This window comes from Phyllostomus discolor, chromosome 14 (assembly GCF_004126475.2).
Source record: "Phyllostomus discolor isolate MPI-MPIP mPhyDis1 chromosome 14, mPhyDis1.pri.v3, whole genome shotgun sequence".
NCBI classification, from domain to species: Eukaryota; Metazoa; Chordata; class Mammalia; order Chiroptera; family Phyllostomidae; genus Phyllostomus; species Phyllostomus discolor.
The window spans coordinates 23,379,188-23,402,528 of record NC_040916.2 but is presented as its reverse complement, the minus strand read 5'-3'; the positions used below and the strand labels follow the sequence as shown (position 1 = coordinate 23,402,528).

At 45.4% G+C, this 23,341-nt stretch overlaps 1 long non-coding RNA gene across 1 annotated transcript in view; it reads right to left on the bottom strand.

The window, feature by feature from the left end:
* LOC118498176 overlaps positions 1-15,387 on the bottom strand; it is a 161,841-nt gene extending 146,454 nt beyond the window's left edge. The window contains exon 1 of the long non-coding RNA XR_004900693.1: positions 15,283-15,387. This is a non-coding gene — a long non-coding RNA (uncharacterized LOC118498176). The remainder of the gene's footprint in view (positions 1-15,282) is intronic.
* Between the last annotated feature and the right edge of the window lie 7,954 nt (positions 15,388-23,341).

Below are 23,341 nucleotides of genomic sequence, written 5' to 3'. Positions count from 1 at the left end.
TTTCAGGTCCCTTCCAATGTTAACACTTCATGGTTCCAAAACGCTCTGAAATCATCAGAGGCGCCGTCCGGCTCCCCATCAAGGGGTGCTGAGGAGAGCCACGTGTGAGTGTCGGGATGGCTAGAACCCTTAACTGGACAATATAATGGCTCGCAAGCGAGAATAACAAATTACGATTCTTTTTTTCCGTTGTCTGAGGCCAGATGATTGGTTCTGCGAATTATGCACTGTCCTCAGCTCAAAGTCCCAACAAGTTTTATGCCCAGCTGTGGTTCAGAGGGCAGCAATAAACACATATTTTCTTCACTTTAAATGGAAACTATGTGCCCGGCACTGATGTAGCAGGCATGAGGAAATGCACTTCTTCTTCAATCTAGATGAAAACTATGACACACTTCAGCTTAGGCTTCCACCAATGTGCAGGGAATCACTTCTGGAATCATGAGAAACAGAAGAAAAAAAATAATAACTCTGCACAACTTCAAGCAAATTGGAATTGATATTTGTTGCAGAGCCTGGAGACTCGCCTCTTGGCAGAAGTCGATTTTTTCCCAGTTGGTCTCAAAAACCTAATGATACAACACAACAGCTGGCCTTGTAATTCCTGATAGTCTGCACTTGCCCCTGACGTTTGAGTGACCGTGACAGGGCTCCAGTAGGGACCTTGCCAAGCCTCAGAGGACAGCCTCGTTCTTTTTTAAAAGTCACACACTGGCTTGTGCATACACGCCCATGACTAAGGAGCTGGGATCAACAGGGACGATGCGCAGAGCAAATAAAAGGAAGGTTTTATTCGCTCAGAGCAAAAACTAATGTCTCAGAATCCAACTTCTTCATCCGTGACCGCCTGTGCCTTTTTTCCACTGCCGCAATAGGAGGAGCTGGGATCATGGAAAAGCTGTGGTCTTTGAAGGCAGGTGGCTCTGGGCTTCACCTGGCTTCTCAAATTCACCAGCCAAGCGACCATACAGAAATTACTTCATCTCTGTCTGTTTATTCATCTGTAAGATGGGGATATATTTCTGTCACACGATGTTGTGACACGGGTGTTTTGGTGGGTAGAGCACATAGGTGGTACATACGTTCCCAGTGTGATTGTCCGAGTTCCGTGCTGTGTAATGGCAGTGAGGGTTGCCATCTCCAGTGACTCAAAGGTGTCGTTTTAGAGTGGAGGATAGAATGTCAGTCTCGGGTACAGAAAAGCTAAGCAGCATTATTAAGAGACTGTCACCTGTAGGCAGAGGACCGTGGTCCATTGCATCTTGGGAAGGAGACTTCGCAGGGCTGGCTTTGTGGGTGTGCTTCCTATGCAGTTGCAGGGGGCCCCATGCTTGGTTTAATGCTTGCTGGGGGCACCCTGAAATTCTTAATCATGTTTTTAACGAGGGGCCCCGCATTTTCATTTTGTACTGGTGCCTGCAAATTATGTAGTCAGTGCTGGGCTTAGGGAGCAAACTCGGTGCTATATGCGTGCTTACTCAGACCTGTGGAAAAGGATGTGGAGGTGAGACTCCACCTTATAATGAGTATTAGCATTTGTGCTTTTGGTTTCAAAGGATAAAGCTAATTCTGAGTGGTTTTATAGAGACTAAATGGGATGGGTTCCACATTTACATATGTAAATATAATAAAGATTGGCCAGAGCATTCACACAATAAATGTAAGGAAAAATGAAATAAAAGCTCTCAAACCAAAAGCATTTCTCACCTAGACTGTCTGGGTTTGAATCCCAGCTCCGCTCACTAACTGTGAACTTTGGGGGGATTGCTAAATGTGACTATGCCTCAGGTTATCATTTACAAAGTGGTACAGTAGCACACTTACTGGGTTGTCATGAGGATTCAGTAACTTATTACATGTCAAGTGCTAAGAACACTGATTAAAACAGTGTTCGCTAATCATTACCTACTATTATCATCTAAAAAGTAGAACTTAGCAAAGTTCCACTTTCATTTGAAAGGAACATCTCCCTGCAAATTCAAGGAATTTGAAAAACTTTCAGTCCAAAATAATAAAGATAACTTTGAATTTTTTGACACTGTTTTTAACAGATGAAGGGAAGTACCAACAGATAGCTTAAGAACTGAGAGTAAACTTTGAAGGATCAGTCATTCATCTGTACATGTATGCATGCATTCATTTATTCCTTTAACAGTCACTCTCTGAGTACTTGTCCCATGTCAGGTTCTATGCTAGGTGCTAAGAAATTGGTGAAGCTGTCACTCTCCTCCAATAACTCATCATGTAATAGCATATGAATAAAATCTATGAGAGGGATAAATACCAGGTATAAGGGAATCAACATAAAGAGCCCCTGAGTCATTCTTGAGACATAGGGGATCAGAAAGGACTTTAACGACAAAGGAAGACCTGAGATGAGATCTAAAGGTCCTGAGGAGTTAACCATGCGAAAAAGGAAGAAAAACACGAACGAAGTCCTGAAATTGTTCATAAAAACTGCACAAGGCTCAATAAGGCTGGAACACAGAGTGTGCGGTAAGTCAGAGAGGGGCTGTTGACTCTGCAAGTCCCACACAGGAGGTTGGACCTCATCCCGAGGGCCTGTTGAGTCATTACAATTGTTAGCAGTTAAGGGGCCTGAGTCAGGCCTGGTTTAGGAAATCTGCTCTGACTACAGTGTGAGTGCCTGGAAGGGGGAAATTGTTGGAGGCAGGAAGATGAAGGGCTGTATCATAATCCGGGTGAATAATTTTGATGTGTGGACAAAGTCAACAGATACCACAGAGGAAGAATCCAAAGGGCGTTAAGGAAGGGAGAGGCGGAAGAGGTCGGAATGAATGCTCACCAGGCTCTCAGCTTCCATCGTGGTCTGCGTGGCGATGAATCATAGAGAGCAGTGCTTCCAAGGATGAGTGGGGCAGGGAAGGGTGAGGCTTAGAGAGTGATGGATCGAGATGGGCCTTGATGAGTCGCAGGTGTCTTTGGAATATAACATGGAACTGTTCAATGGGCAGTTAGGTAAATGAGTGAAGATTTGGGTGAGAGATCTTGGTTTGGGAAACTTTGAGAATCATTAGCACAGACATGAAACATGAAGCTATAAAACAAAGGAAACATGTTCAGAGTGATAAATTACAAGACCCAGAAGAAAAAAGATAGGAAGTAACTTCCTTAACATGTGTCTTGACAATGACTTTTTGCATTGGCAACAAAAGCAAATGCAACAAAAGTGAAATAAATAAGTGGGACTACATCAAACTTAAACATTTCTGCACAGCAAAAGAAATCATCGACAACATGAAAAAGCAGCCTATGGAAGAAAATATGTGCAAACCACATATTTGATAAGAGGTTAATATCCAAAACATACATGGAACTCGTACAACTCAATAGCAAAAACCCAAATACCCCGATTTAAAAGTGGGCAAAGAACCTGAATGGGTATTTTTCTAAAGAAGACATCCAAACAAGTCCTGACAGTGTGCTCCACATCACTGATCATCAGGGAGATGCAAATCAAAGCCACAATGAGACATAGCTTCACTCGTGTTAAGAAGACTGTTATCAAAAGACAAAAGCTAACAAGTGCTGCAGAGAATGTGGAGGAAAAGAGGCCTGGAAATAAAAATTGGTGCAGCCACTGTGGAAAACAGTACGGAGGTTCCTCAAGAAGTTAAAAATAGAACTGCCACATGATCCAGCCATGCACTTCAGGGTGTAAATCCAAAGGAAATACAATCACCATCTGGGAGATATCTGTAGTCCCATTTTGTTGCAGTATTACTCGTAATAGCCAAAGCATGGAAGCAACATAAATGTCCGACAACAGATGAAAGAATTAAAAAATGTGGTATATAAATATACAATGGAATATTATTCTGCCTTAAAAAAGAAAAAACCCTGTCATTTGTGACAGCATGGATGAATCTGGAGGGCATTATGCTAAGTAAAATAAGCCAGAGAAAAACAAATACTGCGTGACACCACTTTTGTGGAATCTAAAAAAAAGTCAAACAGAAACAGTGGAGTGGTTATCACTAGGGGCTTGGTGGTGGGGAAACAGACTCTGATAAGAGGGTAAAAACATTCAGTAATAAAATTAATAAGGAGTGAAAATTTAATATATGACATGGTGACTGTAGTAGATGATACTGTGTTGTATAATGAAAATTTGCTAAGAGAGTAGAACTGGTGTTTTCACCAAAAACAAGTAAATATACAGGGTGATGAACATGTGGAAAGATTTGATCATGAGAACCCTTTCATAATATATATGTATATAAAATCATCAGGCTGTACACTTTAAATAGCTTACAATTTTATCAGTCAATTATACAGCAAAGAAGCTAAAAGAGAAACACTATTTCTACAAGGAACCAAACTGTCTCCCACATTTAACTTCCTATTTGTAATAATAAAAAAATAACTTCATGGTGGAAAGTGCTGATTTTTACCATCTCAACCAAGGGCTCAGATTCAGCACTACCAATAGCAAGACACCTGGATTTTATGTGCTGCCTCACGTAACGTGATGTGTTGGGCGCAGCGCTCCCTACAAAATATTCTTACTGAACACATTCAACCTGAAGCTAATTATTTCTTTGAACCCAACTTCCAGTTTATAGGAATACAAGAAATTAAAGAAGTGAGACAATTATCATCCACACGGAACAGCTCAGTCAGGCAAATTCAGATTGTAGTTTTACAAGACAACTAGCCCAATCTCTTTAAAATTCAGTATTATTTCAAAGAAAGCGGGTATGGGGATTGTTCTCAATTAATGGAGACTAAAAAGGACATAAATCCAGTGGAGTTTTGTTCTTTAGAAAAAACAGCAGATTAAGATATTTGACAATGTGAGAATATTTAAATAGGGACTGGCATGACATTATATTAAAATTTATGGTTAGTCTATCTAGGGCAATAATAGCATTATGTTTACAAAGGAAAATGTCCTTATTTTTAAGAGATGTAGGGATGTCTTCATTTTTAGGAATGTCACAATGTCTGCTTCTTACTTTGAAATGGCAAAATGTTAACAGCTGTTCTAGCCAGATGTTTCATTCATGAAATGTATTATATTATTCTTTCAACCTATTTGGCACATTTAAAATTTTTCATAACCCACTATTTGGTATAGGAGATAACATATTCTACTTAACAGTTTATTGTCTAGAAAATTGTCCTAGGAAATTAGTGATAAATAGTAACAAAAATTTCATCAAAATGTTTCTGGTGAAATAACATCAGTGTACAACAATTATAAATACAGATATATAATCTCCATATTCTCAAATGTAAAAAATTAATTTTAACAGGCTATTTTGGCAGGTTGACTCATTAATTTATGTAAAACAGCAAAGGGCAAAGAATAGCCAGTTTGTGTTTTAAAAAGGAAGAAAATACTTGTGGCTCTAAATATGAGATCAGAAAGTTATTTTGAAGCTAAAAAGGTATAGTGTATGGGTGGACTCATTGATAGAACAAATCAGACAGCTCACAAAATGGCATGAACACAAATAATTTTGGTACCTGATAACATGGGGAAGGAGAAAGTATTTAATACATAGGACTTGGACAGCTATAATTCATACAAGAGGAAAAATTAAATTATGGTGGAACCTTGGTCCTCAAACTGAATTCATTTCAGAAGGCATCTGAGAAGCAATTTGTTTGAAAACTGAATCATACTCATGCCCAGACATTCTCTCCTTGGTTGGTCACCTGAGAGATGCATGACTGTCACACAGGTATCAGCATGAAAGGGTTGTCAGGGTGACAACTGAAGTTTTGTTCAACAGCTGAGATGCTTCTCCCGTGAACAGCTGGGTCAGGAACCGAATTGCTAGAGGTGGGAGATGTGTGAGAACCGAGATTTGACATCACACCATACACAAGGTCAGTGATGACCTGCCCACAGGGAAAGCAGAGGATGAAAGCGGAGGGTAGCAGATATATGAGCAGGGGATGAGAAGTGTATTTATTTAATGGAGAGAGGACGATGAATAGGGCTTTCCTATTTTTTAAACTATTTCACAGTCATGTAACACTTTATACTTTACAAGGGGCTTAAATGACTATTTTTCAACCAGCTTTGTGCCGATAGGTAGTTGTTTAGATTATTAGGAAAGGCTTTGATCGACAGAAGTTAGTAGGTCACTTAGAAATCTGATCACTCAACTATTGATTCTTGAAAATCTCTATACCCATAAAATAAAAATACTATTCAATCGGGGTAGGATGGTGTTTTTTAAAAAGGAAACATAAGAAAAAAACTTAGAAAAAACATAGGAACTATCTGGGAATGGAAAGGTCTTTAAAAAAAATGAAGGCAGCAGAATGTCCCTGCCAATGGGAACAGGAGCGACCAGGCGCTGCTCAAATTTGGGTGATTTGGAGTTAGGGATGGTGTAGGTACTCGCCAGGTGGCAAGGCCGTCAGTGCCCAAGACCATCAATTCCCCTTTAAAATCTTATAAGAACACATCCCCCACCCCCTCTTCCATATACCCAGCAAAGAACAGTGCCAGACATTTTATCCTGCAAAGATTTATTCCCAATTTAAATCTTGGAAACTGCACACAGGCATAATTATTTTGGTCAATCAGAAGAAAGCTTACTGTGTTTCAAAACAAGTCATGCAAGGAAGGACTTAAGGAATTCCATTTTAGCCTGGAGATGTGAAATTGAAGCTCCCACCAAAGGATGCTTGGAGGCAATGTTTAGAGAAAGTCATGGCTTTGGCTAGACTCCTTCTGAGTGACTTATTCTGATGTCAGGTATGTGGTAAGGTTTGCAAGAATCCCATGCTTGGCACAACCTGGGTTCCCATGGTCTCAAATAACCATCTGGTCAGACACGGATTTTATTTTCCCTGCACGTTTAGGTTTCCTTCCACTCTTGGCTTGGTCACCATTATTCAACTTACACATTTAAAATGGACATGTATCTGTTGGTAAGCAAAGAAGACCACAGAGAACATTTTTTTTCTTTGTTTTTAAGTTTTTGGTCAGAATATTTAGAACTAGGTGAATTCCAAGAGAAACAAAGATCTAAGCTAATGGCTGTAGTTGCTGCTACAGGATTCAAATCCTTGCGTGTCATCTCGGACTGTAATTTTGAAATTAGTGATCACATGGTGTCAAATAATGTGCGAGCTTCTGCCAAGCAAAGCAAAACTCAGGGATAATGTAACAGTGGGGAGTGCCGCCAATCCAATGAATGAGCTCTGAGCACTAAGGGATGCATTTTAAGCAGGAAGAGTCACAGCTGGTAGAATTTCAAGAACATTGGTGAACTGATAACCTGTCAAGTGTCTGCGCCAGTCAGTACGCCTTGGCCTTGAAAACAAAGTTCGGCGTGGCTGCAGCGCCTGACACAGCCTGAAGTCGGGTTGCAGGACCAAGTCAAACGCAGCAGCTGCACACACTGCTCTGGGAAGAGCGCTGGGGATATCTCCAAGCTCGGGGAGCGAGGCGGCGGGAGCCTCGTGGGGTACACGAACAACGCGGAGCTGAAAAAGGGCGAGGTGGCTGTAGGGGAAGCTCCTTCTCTCGAGCACAACAGGAAAGCAGACTTCCTTGTACCCTGTTCCCCACCAAGGAATCTGAGTTATGGAATCCACCCAGAGAGTACATTAGATAGAGACTTAAGTCAAATCTGATCATCAAGGGCGCTGCTGAGTTTTACGGAAAAATAGGGGCTTTCCAAGGAGGCCCTGCATCCGAGAGGTTCAAACACTAGGGCCCTCAACATCACAGAGACGCTGGTGATTGATGCAGAAGGTATAGAAAAGCAGGAATGATTTGAAGGGTTGGTCGCAGGGCTGAGGAAATGATGAGAGATTCAACTCCGCATGGTTACAGCCTAATTCAGGAGGGATGTGGGTAATGGTGCACGAGTGTTTTAAAGTTCCCGATGTCTGTGAAGGAGAACGATTTCGAGCTTTGAGAGCAATAAATTCAAGCTAATTATTAGGATAAACTTTCTGACAGTGTTATTTGTTTTCTTTGGGAGATAAACTGTTCCTAGTCTGGAGAAATGGGAAAGGTTAAGCCAAATACCAGCTGAGAGAAACACATTTTATAATGGGATAGGGGTGTGGAGTCTAACACACCATCAATGGCAGGCGTGTGGCTACGACACCCATGTTTACTTTTGGGCTGGTTTTCACATGAACCCCTGGGCACGGCCGGGTTCAGGAGAAAGTCAGGTAAGCTGTACAATGTCCTCTCTGAGGGAGGCCACAGCCGTCAAGAGGAGGAGCAGGTTCTTCTCTGACTCACCATGGGAAGCTGCCCTGGGAGGCAAGAGCTAGGAATGAATGTGGGTGAACGTGGAAGGAATCCATGAGGTAAGAATAGCTTCTTAGGAGGCCCCGGGTTTGTGGTTGCTTGTGTTTTTGGGTGACTTTTTGGTGGCCACTTCCATCTGGCACCCGGATCTCCAAATTCAGGTAAAGGAGTCACAAGGGAACAAACAACAGGTCACCTTTCAAGGTCACCTTGGAGTCCCCGGCTTACACTGGTGCAGCCCTCACCCACCAGAGCATGCTTCTGTAGCTTTCAGTGAAATAGGACCTTCTTTGTTGTCTCTTATTACCTTTTCACTCTTCTGATTTTACTATCACATTGAGGATGCTTTACTATCACATATGAGGATGCTTTATAAACAATCATTCCCATTTTATTTTTCTTAGTTTTTGTTAGTTTCAGTCTGACATTAACCACGGACCCCTGGAAATAGGTATCCTATCACCACTTCCGTCTTAGTATATCCCAAACAAGATGTACCTTCTTCCGACGGCGCCCACTCTTCTAGCCTTCACAGAATCTTTCAAATGCCTGTCACCCAGGCTGCATATCCTGACATTATCTCCGAGTCTGTGTCTGGGCACCAGTACCTGTTAGTCACTCACTTATCCAACACATCGGCACCCCATTCAAGTGCCATCAGCTTCCCCTCCGAATACTGCGATTACCTTCTCTTCCGCTCACCCATCACTCATGCACCACACAGCAGCCAGAGCCATCTTTTGAAAATATTACTACTAATTCAGGGCATTGCCTAATGCCCAGGGCCTTATCATATTTAGAATGATTCATTCCTTCAACTTATAAGGGCCCAGCGACATAGCCCCTGCTCCACCTCCAACTCCACTTTCTATTACTCCTTGCTCTGCATATTAAATCCGCAGTGGCTGTCTTTCTGCTCCACCACCACAGCAAACTCAGTCCCTGCCAGAGCCATTGCATGGCCGTTCACATGACCTGGAGCACTTGTCCAGACCCTCAGTTGGCTGATGTCGGCTGCCATTCAGGTCTCAGCAGAGACATTGTCATCTGCTCAGAGCAGGTGTCCCAATTGTCTTCCTCCCCTCCGGTTTTTATTGTTTTCAGTGACATAGCCCTTCACAGCTTCCATCACATCTGATGCATTCTTTGTTTACATAAGCTCAGGAGAGTTGGGACTCTTCTCTCACGTTCAGCACTGCACCCTGAGGGCCGCCTACAGTACCTGGAAGAAACCTCTCCCCGGAGCCAAGGCCCGCACTATGCACGGGGCACGCCGACGCGAGCATGGCAAGATGTCTTTACCGGAAACGTATCTGTGACCCGGGGGCAGGGCTGCCTGATCCCTGAGCCCACGAACCCACTGTGCCTTCAGGCTGCTGCGATCTGACCCACTGTCCCTTCGGACTCACATCTCCCCGCTCCGGAAACACAGCACTACACGTGCGTCTCGTTAGACTTGGTCGGGGGCGGCTCTGTCTCTTTGACTTAGCTCCATGGAGCGCTGCTGCCATCGTTTTGTGCTACTTTTATGTTTCACCTTCGGTGCTTAATTACAAAGCTTCTTCTTACTGCTCTGTGTGTTTCAGTCTTGTCTTAACCGGACAAGCAACGCTCTGCACTCTATTCGCCCCACTTCACCGTGTTGCTCAGTGCAGAGTAGGTGCACCCGATACGCTCTTTCGGGTTGATTGTCAACATTTTCTTTCATCGTGATTATGGTCACTAAAGATGACCACTGGGAAAAAGGGAAATTTTGTTTCTTAATCTATTGCTTTCTTCTAGAAAATAAAAAAAAAAAAAAGAAAGAAAGAAAACCGTGGCTCGTGGAAAGCCGCCAGTCGCGGCGTTTCTCGGAGAGAGCCGCAGCTGAGTCTGGAGCACGGGGCCCAGGCCTGCCTCCACTCCCAGCAGCAAATGGGGTGAGAAGGCTAACAGTGAAATTTCTTAAATAATCCCTTGAAATGAAAATACATCTCCAATTAACTTGTGCTTCATATATTTCTTTAGAGGAAGGACGGCTGAAATTTAATCCACTATCGTTTCCAATACACCCTGAATGGCATAAATCCTAACCAGATTTTAATTCATTTCTTTGAGGAAACTTTCTTCTTTATGTCTCATTTCCTGAGCCCTCCCCTGCAGTCCAGTTCGGAGCTATCCTGAGCACCATTTTCAAAATTGATTTAATTGCAAACGTTGAAGACCACGTAAACTGTGGGAACTTATTCCCCAGGACAATGTGTTCGTGCTCATAAAAGAGAAGATACATTGAATACAATTCATCTGATATGCTCAATTATATACTCAATGTATCACCTAATATGTTCAAAATATAATAATAATTAGTAAATCAACAGGAATGGGCATTTATTGAGGAAGCATTGTGTTTTAGGGGCAGGATGAGAAACTTTGCAGGCTGACTCCTTCCCTACTGTTCACGATTCTACAGGGTAGTTCCTACCCCTATTTTGTACATTAAAAAAGTGAGGCTGAGTTTAAGAAACCCATCAGAGTAAGTGAAAAGGGTAGAATTCCATAGGGCTCTTCATGACTCCGTCTCCGGCCTTCGTGCCTTTGCTGTATGAAAATGTGTTGAGACTGATGGAAAGTGCCCAAAAGCTACTTGCATGGGTACTTTGGAATCTTCCAGCATGTCTGGGAAAATGGGTGCGGTGATCTCAATATGTTCTTTGCAGGGAAGTGAGGAGACTTTCGGAAGAAAATGCATCCTCTGGGAAGAAGGATCCAGGTGTAATAAATTGGGTCAAATGATAAAAACTTACTTCTTGTAAAGGAAGAAAAATTCTAAATAGTGTGTGGTGTCCATCCACAGGAATCATCTGCCAAACTGTTCTCCACTGAACTTTAGACCAAAAACTAAGCACAGCATAAAAACTGAAAGAGCTAGTTACTGGAATTTTTACAGAGCTTTGCAGCACAAGAAAAAGCAGCTTTAGGATCAAACAGAGGCAAACACAAGAAAAGCAACCCCCTTGCTTTGCCACAGAGCATCAGAGAACTTTGAAAACTGTGAGAACTTGGGGCTTTAAAAAAAACATGTGAAAGGCCAGGGGAGCATGGGTGGCACCTGAAGAAGCTGCGATGTGATGGCCAATCATGTGTGACGCCCAAACAGCTGGCGAGCACGTTCCTGGCTGCATGGGTGGCTGTGTTGCAGAGGAGATGAGCACTTACATGGGAGAACGTGGAAGGGCAGGTGGTCCGCCCCAGCGGTGGACACCCTCCAGGCCGCTGAGGCCCACACAGAACCAAAAGGAGGCAGGCAGGTGAGTGTGCGCTCTCTGCTTGGGCTGAGACCTCCCCCTCCTGCCCTCAGAGGTTGGCACTCCTGGTTCTTGGGCTGCTGGACTCAAGTGCCATGAAAATCCAGTGGAGGAAGGGACAGTCTTTTCAATAACTGAACATCCATATGCAAAAAATAATGAACTTCAAGTTTAGCCTCACACCTTTCACAAAAACGACCTCAAATTGCTCCATAGACCTAAATGGAAAAAGGTAAAACTTTCAGAAGAAAATATGTGTGCCCTGGGATTAGGGAAAAAATTATTTGACCTTACACTAGATGCATGATCCATTAAAGAAAAAAACTGATGATAAACTGGACTTCATCATGAAAAATACTCGCAGAAGACATGTAAAAAGAATGAAAACACAAACTATGGACTGTAAGGAAACATTTGCAAATCACATATTTAACAAAGAAAATCGTATCCGGAATATATAAGAACACTCAAAACTCAAGAGTCAAAACACAAACAACCCAAGTTAAAAGTGGATAAATGGTTTGAACAATCACTTCATTAAAGAGGATACACTGATATCAAAGAGGCACATGAGAAAAGCTTTCACATCCTTAACCACTGGGTTATATATGGGTGAGAAGGATGCAGAACAAATGAAGTTCATTGCTGCTGGGAATGCACATTGGGACAGCCCCTCGAATTGCTACTAATAGTTTAGCAATTAGTACAAAGTTAAACATGCACTTCACATGTGACCCAACAATTTCACTCCTAGGTTTTTACTTTAGAGAAATGAAAACATGTTCACATAAAAAAATACTGTACATGGTTTGTAGCAGCTCTATTCATAATTGCCCCCAAACTGGAAACAGCTCAATTGTTTTTTAACAGCCGAATGGATGGACAAACAGAGGCACGCCCAGATGGGGGAACACTGCTCAGCAGTGAAAAGGAATAAACTACTGATACACGAGCTGGATGAATCTCAAAGTCATGATGCTGATGCAGAGAAGCCAGTCTCGAAAGGCCCATACTGCGTGACCCTATTGCCATGAAATTCTCGGACAGGCAATGGTACAGTGCGGAACAGGTCAGGGGTTGCCAGGGAGAGGGAGTGGGTACAGAGAGGTGTCCCACACAGAGTTATTCGGGAAGATGAAACAGTTCTGTGCCCTGACTGCGGTGGGGGTTACGGGAACCTACGCATGTGTGAACACTGGTAGAACTAACTGTTCACGGAAAAAGCCAGTTTTACTGCAGGCCAATAACTAAAAAACTGTGAGGGCCAGCACCGTCCCAGGCACGCTGGTCACCCTGTGCTACCCTGTTTGCACTTTCTGTTGCTATATCGCCGTCCTTTCCAAAAGTGATCCACGCCCACGTCTCCAACCTACTCCCCGAGAGCCGGTGTGCTGCTCCCTGCCTCACTGAACTGCTACCCAAAGGCACTCAGGAGGCCGCGTCTCCTGTGCTGGAGGACTTCCCTAATGGTTCCGGCTCGCCGCCCTGCCAGGCCTGGGCTCGCACAGCTCTTCCTGAGCCCTTCTTCTTGGCACGTCGTCTAACACTTCGATTGCACAAAAACTGTTTCAGGTGCGTGTATGGGTCTGTCATGGCCAGAAAGTTTTGTCCTCGAAAAGCATGCAGATAGAGGACAAACCCCAGACTTGCTGGAGCCAGAGTAATCAAAACGTTATGTTGAAAAAAAGAGCCAAAATTATTTCTATGAGTGTGAGACTTTCGGGAGAATAGCTTAGGACAAAAATACCAGTGTGCATGAAATTCCAGTTGTCTACAGAATGATTAATCACAAAATTTCATAGACGGATATACAAACACATAGCTTCATGCGTACACATGTGCACACGTTCATGCACACATGTGTGCACAGGGACACACACCTGCACCAAGCTTGTAATTCCCACTATCTGTTCAAAATGACTGGCTGCGATCGTAGTGAGGTGAGGTGGTAGCTTTCTTTTTTTTTAGATTAAACATGCTCATAAGCCTTCATTTTCCTATCTCTTTTACATGCCCCCAGAGTTTGCTTTGGCCTGTCTTCCAATTTAATTATCTTGGTCGTCTGTACTTTTGCAATCAAGCTCTGGAAGGGACCAAGATATTTTGACATTGGTGAAGTTGCAAAATATTTTTACTCCAAACAGTCTATCTTCGGCCAGATTCGTCTGTGTGGTTTGCTCTGCTGGGGAGTTCATTCCACACTCAGCCTATAAACAGTGATTGACACCCCACCACGTGCCAGGTACTGTGCTAGACGTTGTGAGTAGAGAGATGAATCAGACAGACGTGGCCCCTGCCTTCATGGGGCCCACGCGCTGGTGACTGTGAGCAGAAGAATGAGCCCAGACGCACATACAGGACGTGTGCACAGGGCTCTGTGAGTCACGGGCGAACCTGGGAGAGGTGTCTGACCCAGCCAGTGCAAGTCAGGGTCTTTTCTGAAGGGGGTGCTGCCGCGCTGAGTTTCCAGAATAAGGAAGTTGGGATACACCAAGGAAGGTGGGAAGGAAGTGACCGAAGTAACAACACAGGACAAAGCGATGTGCACTAGCCTGGGATTCTGGGGTCATCGTGACCTGATGTCTTAAGAGACATGGCCTCTGTCTGTGGACCCAGCAGAATGCGTCACCTGCATCTGTTGTCTGGCCCTTCCATGCGATCCTCAAGAAGCAAAGTAGCTGCTCTCTGGGGGAGCCAGTGACAGGCGCAGGTCCTGCGGCACGAGTCCCTGCATTTGCCCGGGGTTTGAATTCCCCATGTGTGATACCTCATGACCGCTCATCCTCTCCAGGAACTTCAGTTTCTTCAGCTGTAAGATATGAGTACTACTCTGTACTTTACAGGGTCAGTGCCGAGGTGAGTTTGGCACTGAAATACTGTCAGTGCGCAATATTTCAGTGCAGCGTGAAATATTGTTAGACATCAATATTATAAATGCTGCCACATTATTAATAGGTACGCCTGTCATAGTTTCCCAACTAAATTGTAAGTTCCTGAAAGTCAGAGCCAAGTTTTAATGAAAAAAGGCCAAGAGTCTTTCACATAAAGTTTCGTTTAATTCCTTCAATGATTCTGGGAGCTTGACGTTGCTTTGCCCTTGTTTCGGATGGGAAGGCTGGGGCCCAGGGAGGCAACTGCAGTGCCTGAGGTTGCCGCCGAGTGAGTGGAAGAACCTGATCCCACGTCCCTGTCACCGTAATGACCCTGCCGTTTCCATGACACAATGAAATAAGGAGTAAAATGTGCCACTCTGGGTTTTTTTTTTTTAAGTTATAAACAAAAGAAACTGAGATTAACTAACTTAAGCCAAAAGAAAATCACTGGAGGGTCCCTGCTAGTCCTTGGACTGATGGAATGACCAGGGCTCGAGGTCTGGGAAGGGAAGCCGGGCAGGCAGATGCTGCTGCCATGGCCCCCAGCCTGGGACACTGGATTCTGCCACCACAGCCACCAAAGCAGATTCTGAACAGTCCCTGAGTCTTCGTGACAAAGCTGTAGTTTTGTGCTATAAACATGGCCGTTCCCCTCGCCAGCAGGGATGAGAGGAAACAGGTACCTGGCCTTCAGGAGCCAAACCTATATTGTGCCAACTTCCCCAATTCAGGGGCAACCAGAACCAATCCCTAACTAACAAACGTCCAGTCATCACCCAAGGGAGTTGCTTTTGGGAACCATGCTGATGTCCCCTGAGATCCAAAGCACGAAACAGACTTTCAATCTGGGGGATGGCGAGGCCCACTCTACCTGTTCTGCCTGGATTCTGTCTGGGGCACGCTGCCAGCAGAAGTGCCGACAGGAAGGATTCGGGGGTCGAGTTCCAGGTATTTCTGTATGGACTTCCCGGAAACTGCAATGACAGAGAAAACGCACGAGGAGGAGGGATGTGGGGCTTCCGGGCACAGGAGAGACCCCAGGAGGAGCTCAGTGAGAGGCGCAGTGAGAAAGAGAAGGAAACCCAAACATTGACCGTCCAGGGGAGGATCCCAGTGAGGGTTAGGAAAACAAGGCTAGTTTCAGATAACGTTTGGAAATGAGAAAAAAGCAGAGTTAACATCTGATAGTGTGGGAGGCCCTGATTTAGCGATCAGGGGAGGAACAATAGGGCTAGTTCCAGGAAGAGCTTCTCGGGGGCCAACAGAAGAGGCCTTGGGGGGCAGTGTCAGGAGGAGTCACTCTAAAAGGAGATTAAGAGTTCCAGTTTCCCCATCCCTGCCCCTAAAATTAAAAAGTTGTTTGGGCCTCACGTTTTGCAGCAAATGCCTAACTGGGTCACGTGAACACTAAGCCCGCTCATTTTCCTTTGACGTGTGTGTAACGGGGTGTCCCGCCTCCCTCTGGACCCGTAGCTTCATGGACAGACGCACAGAGACTGGGAAGGGGCGAGAACAGGCATCCAGCTAGGCCTGGGGGTGCAAAACTGAATACAGGGATGGGCAAAAGTAGGTCTACAGTTGTGAGTACACAAAACAGAGTTTCCGTATTGTTATTTATGAGTTATTGCACTCTTTTCCATACGAACAACCGCATACACACTTTTGCCCACCCCTGTATTAGTGGTCGGTGACGTTTTTATCCACTTCCTCCCTGGTGGGGCTGCAGTGGGATCAGGAGGTATAATCAGGGTTTTCCGTGTGTGAATTGGGAGAGCTGCGAAAATCATTTTAACTGTTATTTACTGGGGTTTCACATCTTCAAGCCTTATTCTACGTGCATTTATTGAATCCTCATATCAGTCTGTGGGGTGGGTGAAGTTACTGTCTCTGTGGCGTGGAACAGGGGCCTGAGGTGTGCGGGTTTGGGTAACCTGCCTGAGCTCACGCACGGAAAGCTAGAACTGCAGCTCGGCTTGGGCAGAGCACGCCGGCAGTCAGCTGACGTCTGCCGCAAACAGCGGAATGCAGGCCCCGCGTTCCTCCGTCCCGAGGCCTGTGTTGTCTAACAGAGCAGGGCACTGGGAGGGGGTGCTCCGCAGCCCAGCGAGGTCAGTGAGGTCGGGGTGTCCGTCCTTCCGCTCCACAGTGTGTGTGGACGATGCCTCATGTTCAAGAGCATAGCTGTAGCCCTTTCAGACAGCCCATGGAGAAATGACCAGGCTTGTTTAAAGAGGAGGACAATGTTCTCCATAAATATCCTTTTCATTAGTGGGCAAGTCCCCCCTTACTATGCCCCCCATACTTTTCTCCGCACATACTGTTGACTAGTGTTAAGCCACACATCTGTACCTAAGCCGCACGGCCTTCTGAGAGGATGGAATCACTGTGATTGGCTCCCGCCAGCCCTGAGTCGCTGCCTGAGGCTGCTGCAGGGGCCACATCCCTTAGGGAGAGAAAGAAGAGGATTTGGGGGGGGGGGGCGGTGGTGCAGCGGGGAAGGCAAGCAAATCTGTCTACCACAACAAACATACTGCTCTAGAAAGTAATTTAGTTCCAATACAACCTACAGAAATAGAGGAGGGAAGAGAAAAGAAAGACAGAAGTGTGGAGGGGGGGCAGGGAGGAAGGTGACATTCATTGAGCATTTGCTATGTAAATCCCGTTAGCTCCACTCACGTACTGCACCCTACATTCTCCACACGGTACCTACTGACGTTACACCTGTTTCCTAGACGCTCTGTAAGGGCCTTCAAATCCCATGGCCCCAAAGTGGTGGAGTGATGCTTTGAATCCAAATTGATTGATTAGAAGTGCAGAGGCTGTCGCTCTTAGGGAAGGGTGATGGGCAGTCAGGCAGTTTCAATACAAGTATACAGGAGGCTGATATCAAAGGAACACTGCTGCCTTCTGGAAAACTAGTCCAATGTCTCTTCACACTTCCAGCCCTCTCGAAACCTCTGGTCAAGCTCAGGCATTAACTCACAAATTCATTCACTGACTGCACAGCCTGCCCTGTGCAATCCAGGTTTCTTCCCTGGTACCAGAGTTAGAGGGAACCTCTCCGACCCTGTACTGAATCCTCGTTTCCATATACCAGAGGCGCTGGTGATCGCAGACAGACCTGGTGGGAAAGCAGGACTGGGGCGGAGGGGAGGAGTGGGCAGAGGAAACACAGGCAGGAATGGAACGAGGAACTCCAAGAGGGGCTTCTAATATTTCATTGTTATTGAAAATTACACTTCATAAAAAGTCTTGTTCATTTAAAGCTCAAAGAGTGACAGAAAAATGGCTTTCATGCTTAGCTCTGCTGAGTGTATGACAAATCAGAAAAGATGGGACAGGGAGAAACTTCCAGCAAAACAAAACAGAACATCAGTGTGTAGCATAAATGACACTTCATTAGTGCCGCAGGGCCTTACAGAACAGCCTCGGAAATTCCACAGAGTGATCGCCCCACGCGGCGCGGGGGAGAGTAATTTACTATCATTAGGGGTTTGTAATCCCTGCGATGGAAGGGGGAATGTGTGCACATAACTCTTTAATGACAGCGGGCTCGCAGGCATAAACCCGTAAATGATGAGATGTGAATACATTTCAGAAACTGGAGTTTCTGCTGGGTCAGAAAACGGCGGGCCGTCTGGTTCGCGGCTGGCCGGCCTCGCCCTCGCCCTCTGACCCCGCCGGCCAAGCACCGCAGCCTCGGGCCCTGCGATGGCCATTCTGTCCTTGAGGGGCCTGCGTGGGGTGCGGTGCGGCGGCCTGCTCTCTCCCGGCTCCGGCTCCGGCTCGCAAAAGCACCGAGGACACGCAGTGTTTGTCCGGGGCCGGGGGCCACCCCATCCCCACACACTCGCAGCAAGAGCCCGAGCGCTTCCTGTCGGGAACCCCTTTCTGTACTAAACTTGAGTCATTTGGCACAGGGCCGGTCCAAAGCAAGAATGAAATACAGAAAAAATGAGTAATTTTGCACTGCATCCCCTGCCCTGAACTCCCCTTTTCTCTCCTAACACAGTTTCTTCCCTCAATACTATTTAATTCTCAAACTCACGTCAGCAAAATCTTCTCTGAAGCAAAGACCTGAAACTCATTAACACAGAAATTAAATAAAAGATGTGCTTAGGAGTTACTTTGCCCACTGGGGATTTATTTTTTAAAACATTTTATTTTTATTAATTTTAGACAGAGGGGAAGGGAGGGAGAATGAGAGGGAGAGAAACATTGGTTCCCTCTCGCATGCCCCCCACTGGGGACCTGGCCCACAACCCAGGCATGTGCCCCTACTAGGAATCGAACCGGCAACGCTTTGGTTCGTAGGCTGGTGCTCAATCCACTGAGCCACGTGAGCCAGAGCCCTTTTTTTTATTTTAACCTGGACCCAATCCTCAAGTGAAGCAAGGCTTAGAAACCTTTTCATAGGGATGCTCTCTGGACAAAGACGCCAGGACACCGGGTGGGAAGCTGGGCTTCCCAGAGGTCTGGATTCGACTCTGGGAGGCGCGTTCCTAGCGTCTGGCTGCGGAAACCTGGGCGCGTGCAGTCAAGGAGGCGAAAAGCAGCAAACCACGTCCAAGAGGGAGGCGGCACCAGTGGACCAGAGGTAAAACTAAGACTGAGAGGGTTTCGTTTTGACCACCTGTCACTGGCAGGTCTGCAGGGGCTGGACCGGGGGCCTCCTGGCTATCAGCAGTGTCCAGCAGAGACGAGCAGTGGCCCGTCTGGGCACCAAGTGTCCAGGGAGGTCCGTTCTGGAGGAACCAGGGTGTCCTGTGGCTCTTTGAAAAGCAGGCAGACATTTAGTTCGAGCCTGAAGGGAGGTTCTCCCAGGCGGAGTCTTCTCTTCCGTACTGGTCAGCCAGGTGCTTCAGGGGACAGCTGCCTTCTGTGGTGGGGGCTGGGCGGGGGAAGAATCAGACTCGGACAGCAGCGGAGGGGATCCCAAGTGCTTCCTTTTGGGAAGCGTTTCTGCTCAGCAGCAGCAGCAGCAGGAGCAGCAGCACTGACTGTTGCGCCGGCCGGCCGGCGCAGGTCTCTGCAGGAAGGCAAGCCGCAGGTCCACCATCCAGAGGGGTGCTAGCCTTCCTGCCTGCAGCACGCGTGGGCCGGGGCCGGTCTGGGCGCTGTTGGGGAGGCCCAGTAAAAGTCCCCAGCGTGTTCATTGTAGGACAGAGCCAAACACGGAGATAACTCACTTATCCGGCCTCATGCGGAACAAGCCATTCCACAGACATAATTTTTCAGGTGATATTTAGGTTTGGGTTGTGAGTTAATAAAGTGTGAAAAAGTGGTTGTTGTTAGGGGGTTTTTTGGTCCTATTTCTAGCCAGCCCCACTCAAGGCCCGCCCTGCCTCCACGACACAGCTGGCCTCACTGGACATCGGTCACCGTGTTCCCCACAGAGGCTCCGGGTCTTCTGACTCCAGGGACAGCTCCGAAATCTTTTCAGTACGTTCACATATAGGATGATTTAGGAGTTTCCACTTTCATTCACTACTAGTAAAGAGCTGAATTTAATTCATTCAGTGTTTTTTAAAGCAGCTTTTTAAAGTGCCCAGTGCTGTTAGGTACTGTCAAATTCATTTAGGTTTAACGGCCGGGGAACAGAGAGATATTCTGGATTCAGAACGTTCTGGGAGGAGGTCCGTGTGGAGGCTGGGATGCCCCTCGGCTGTGGCCAGAGACAGGGAGGCAGGTCACTGGCGAGGAGAGGGGGGCCCGGCAGGAAGGAAACACAGAGGTGAAGGCTGGACGCGCAGACCACAGGCTGAGAGAGTGCGTCAGGGCAGGCAGAGACGGGCGAGGCAAGGTGAAGTCGCATGGAGAATCACCTGGTCACTAGCTAGAAGTTTCTTCATGTCTGGGATCCCCACTCTAGCCCACCCACTCTTAAAAGGCCCGGCCCCAGTGTATCTGGGTACTAGCAGAAGAAGAGACATGGCCCCTGGTACCCAAATTTTTACCATCCTAAGCTAACTTTACCCAGGAATTTCCTATTTCCTCACTCTATCATCAAGTTTCATCAACCTATGCAGAAATGAAATTATCCTACTGGAACTTTTCGGAGGTCTCCTATTTTGAAGTATTTGCAATGCCCCCCTTAGGAAATATGTATATGCATCCCACTCCATTGAATAATTACAATAGAAGCTCAAGTCGCCATTGTCCTTTTGAGAGCTGGGAAGCAGAGAGTTCTGCTAAAAGGAGAAATGGTCGTCCTGTAACAGACTCAGCACATTCCTAAAATAAATGTCTAATCAGAGGGGAAAGAGACCCATCCCTCAAACACCTAAGAAAACCCACCTTCCTCATTCTTAGCATATTTCTCCCACATTAAAGAAACCCACTGTCATCTCTGGGCTCGTCCTCCTTGCCTTGGCCTTTCCCTCTGCCCGCCCCCCCCTTGGGCAGGCTCATTTCTCCAGCTCACCTGGCTCAACTGGCTTCAAGTTTAGCCAGAGGCGTTCCTGGTGTCACTCTGGAGTCCCACCTAGCCCCTTCCCTGTGGGAGCCTGAGTCCAGCTCTAGCACCTGACCCTCTCCCACCACGCACACTCCCAGCCATCACACCCTCCAGCATCCAGCATCCCTGGCTCACCCTGGAGCTTCTGCCAAGCATTTGCCTGGATCTTCCCTGAAAACCATGACAATGCATTCATCCCCTGTGTTAATCACAAAGAACCGCCTGTCTTAGCCTGCCACTGGCTGCTATGACCTGTCCACTGTCTGCTGTGGGCCCTTCTCCTTAAGCTCCTATCTTATTTGGTTACTAATAGACCCTGATGGGAAGCTGTCTTTATGAGCTATTAAAATCCTCCCTCAAGTTTCTTCTAAAAAAACACAAAGACTCTGGGGAAGACCTAACAGTATTACTTTAGCATTAATTGACATTGATTTTTTTCAGTGGAAAACACAGGCAACATCGCAGTGTGTAAGAAACTTGGGTCATTTGAGTTTGTGTTGGGGTGGAAGAAACTGAGAAGACGAAAAATTGCAAGTACAGAAGATGAACTTCTCTCAATTCTGCCAGCATGGGCATGAGGCGCTTAAATCTCTGCCTAATAAATGTATGAAACCATAAAAATATTTTTCTTGTCCATTAACTTAGTTCTGTAAGCTCTAAAGGGGGACTTTCAAATAAAGCACAATTTGTCACCCCACATTCAGTCATTCTGAAATACTTTTTTTGGAAAAAGCATTTCTGAAATAATAGAATGATCAAATGACACCTTTTGTGCAAGTTTTTTATGTACATTCTGTACCCCAAATTCTAAACTACTTTAGAAGACAGACAATCTCATTCAGTTCTATGTGTTGAAAACTCTGGAATTGAATCAACCAGTTTCTGCCGGGAAGTGGGAGCTGTTTGGTGTGGGGTTCTGCAGCAGGCTTTGTGTTTGTTTTTCATTTCTCTTCCTTCTATCCACTTTGGAATCCTTGCTCATTTTTTTCAATCCTTTTATGGCACCTACTTCTATGATTTGAACATGGTAGGTGCTGAATAGCGTTTGTTAAAATGAATTTGAGTCAACACGACCACATATGGGCCCATTTTACCTACAATTCTGGGGCAGATGGGCTTCTTGTTTTTCTGTTGTGCGATGAAAGCCAGTTGGCAGGGAGCTCACAGCTTCTCCTTCCCTGGAATCGCTTTTATTATTTATTTACTATTTGTAGTACAAACATGTTTCCAAGAACTTGAGCCACCAGAATGTAGTTTTCTACGTAAATTCAATCCCTCTGTTGGGGAACCTTCTATCTATCAGGGAGAGTTTGGCAAAATTCAGAAATTAGTAAGAAAAAAAATGACTGCAACTATTCTTGGGATAGATGGGGGAAAAAAAGAGGAGAAATATTTATTGAATCCCTTGATGCTTAACCGACCTATAACTGTTTCCAGAACCAGTTCAAACTAATTCTGTGTCTTGTACTCTTTTATTTCAGGAGTAATGAACTTTAGGACCACAGAAGGGGGAACTGGTTTGGCAAAACATTTTAGACTATTCTTTTCTCTTCACTCTGTCCCCTCTTTTTCTTAAATGGTTTCGGTCTTGGCAAAACCAGAAAGTGTTTTTCTCTAGTGCTTTTTATTTTTTGTCTTTAATTTCCAACTAAATGTGCATTTCAAAGAAAATGCAACCCAGCTGTTTCTTATTCCTTTTGCACTCAACAAAATGGTACTTTGTACAAGTCATTCAATGTCCAAGAAGCCTTGAGCCTCTTACAGAAAGTGAGCCTTTCTTTTCTTTGAACCAAGAACACAAGCTTCACCAAAAGAGGAGAGTTGGAACCAAAAAAGGCTGTGATTCGGTTTAATTTAAACGTAGAATTTGTAAGTGAGAGAATGCCTTGGCAGGATGTAGGTCCTTCTGGGTAACTGAAATTCAACTCTTTTATTTACGAGCCCAGACCTCACCCAAAAGTGACGGGTCTATCATCTCTGCCCTGAGGGCTTCTTAGTCGGGAAAATAGTGTGTGTGTGTGTGTGTGTGTGTGTGTGTGTGTGTGTGTAATAGTGGTCCCACTCAGACAATGCATTGAAAAAAGCTAGAATGGACCCTGGTTATTTGGGACTTCAGTATTTAAGAAAAATGATCCTTTCCACAGAAGTGAAGATGAAATTGTTTATAAGTAGTTTACTAAATGAATAATGTAACTCAAAAAACACAAGGAGATATGTTTAATTTACTTATGAGAGAGGAAATTTCCCACTTTGGAAAAATCTATTTGCAATAGAAAAGTAATTTGTATTTTCACTACAAACACGTATTCACTAAAAAGGATTGCTCAAGTTTCTCCACTTGGAAACACTTTTTGGGGGTCCTAATTAGAACTTACTGAATAACTGGAAGTAAAAAAAATGTATTTCTCTAAAGACAGTTTATAATTCCAACTTCCACTAGCAGAAAACACACTTTCCCCATCTTCCTATTGCT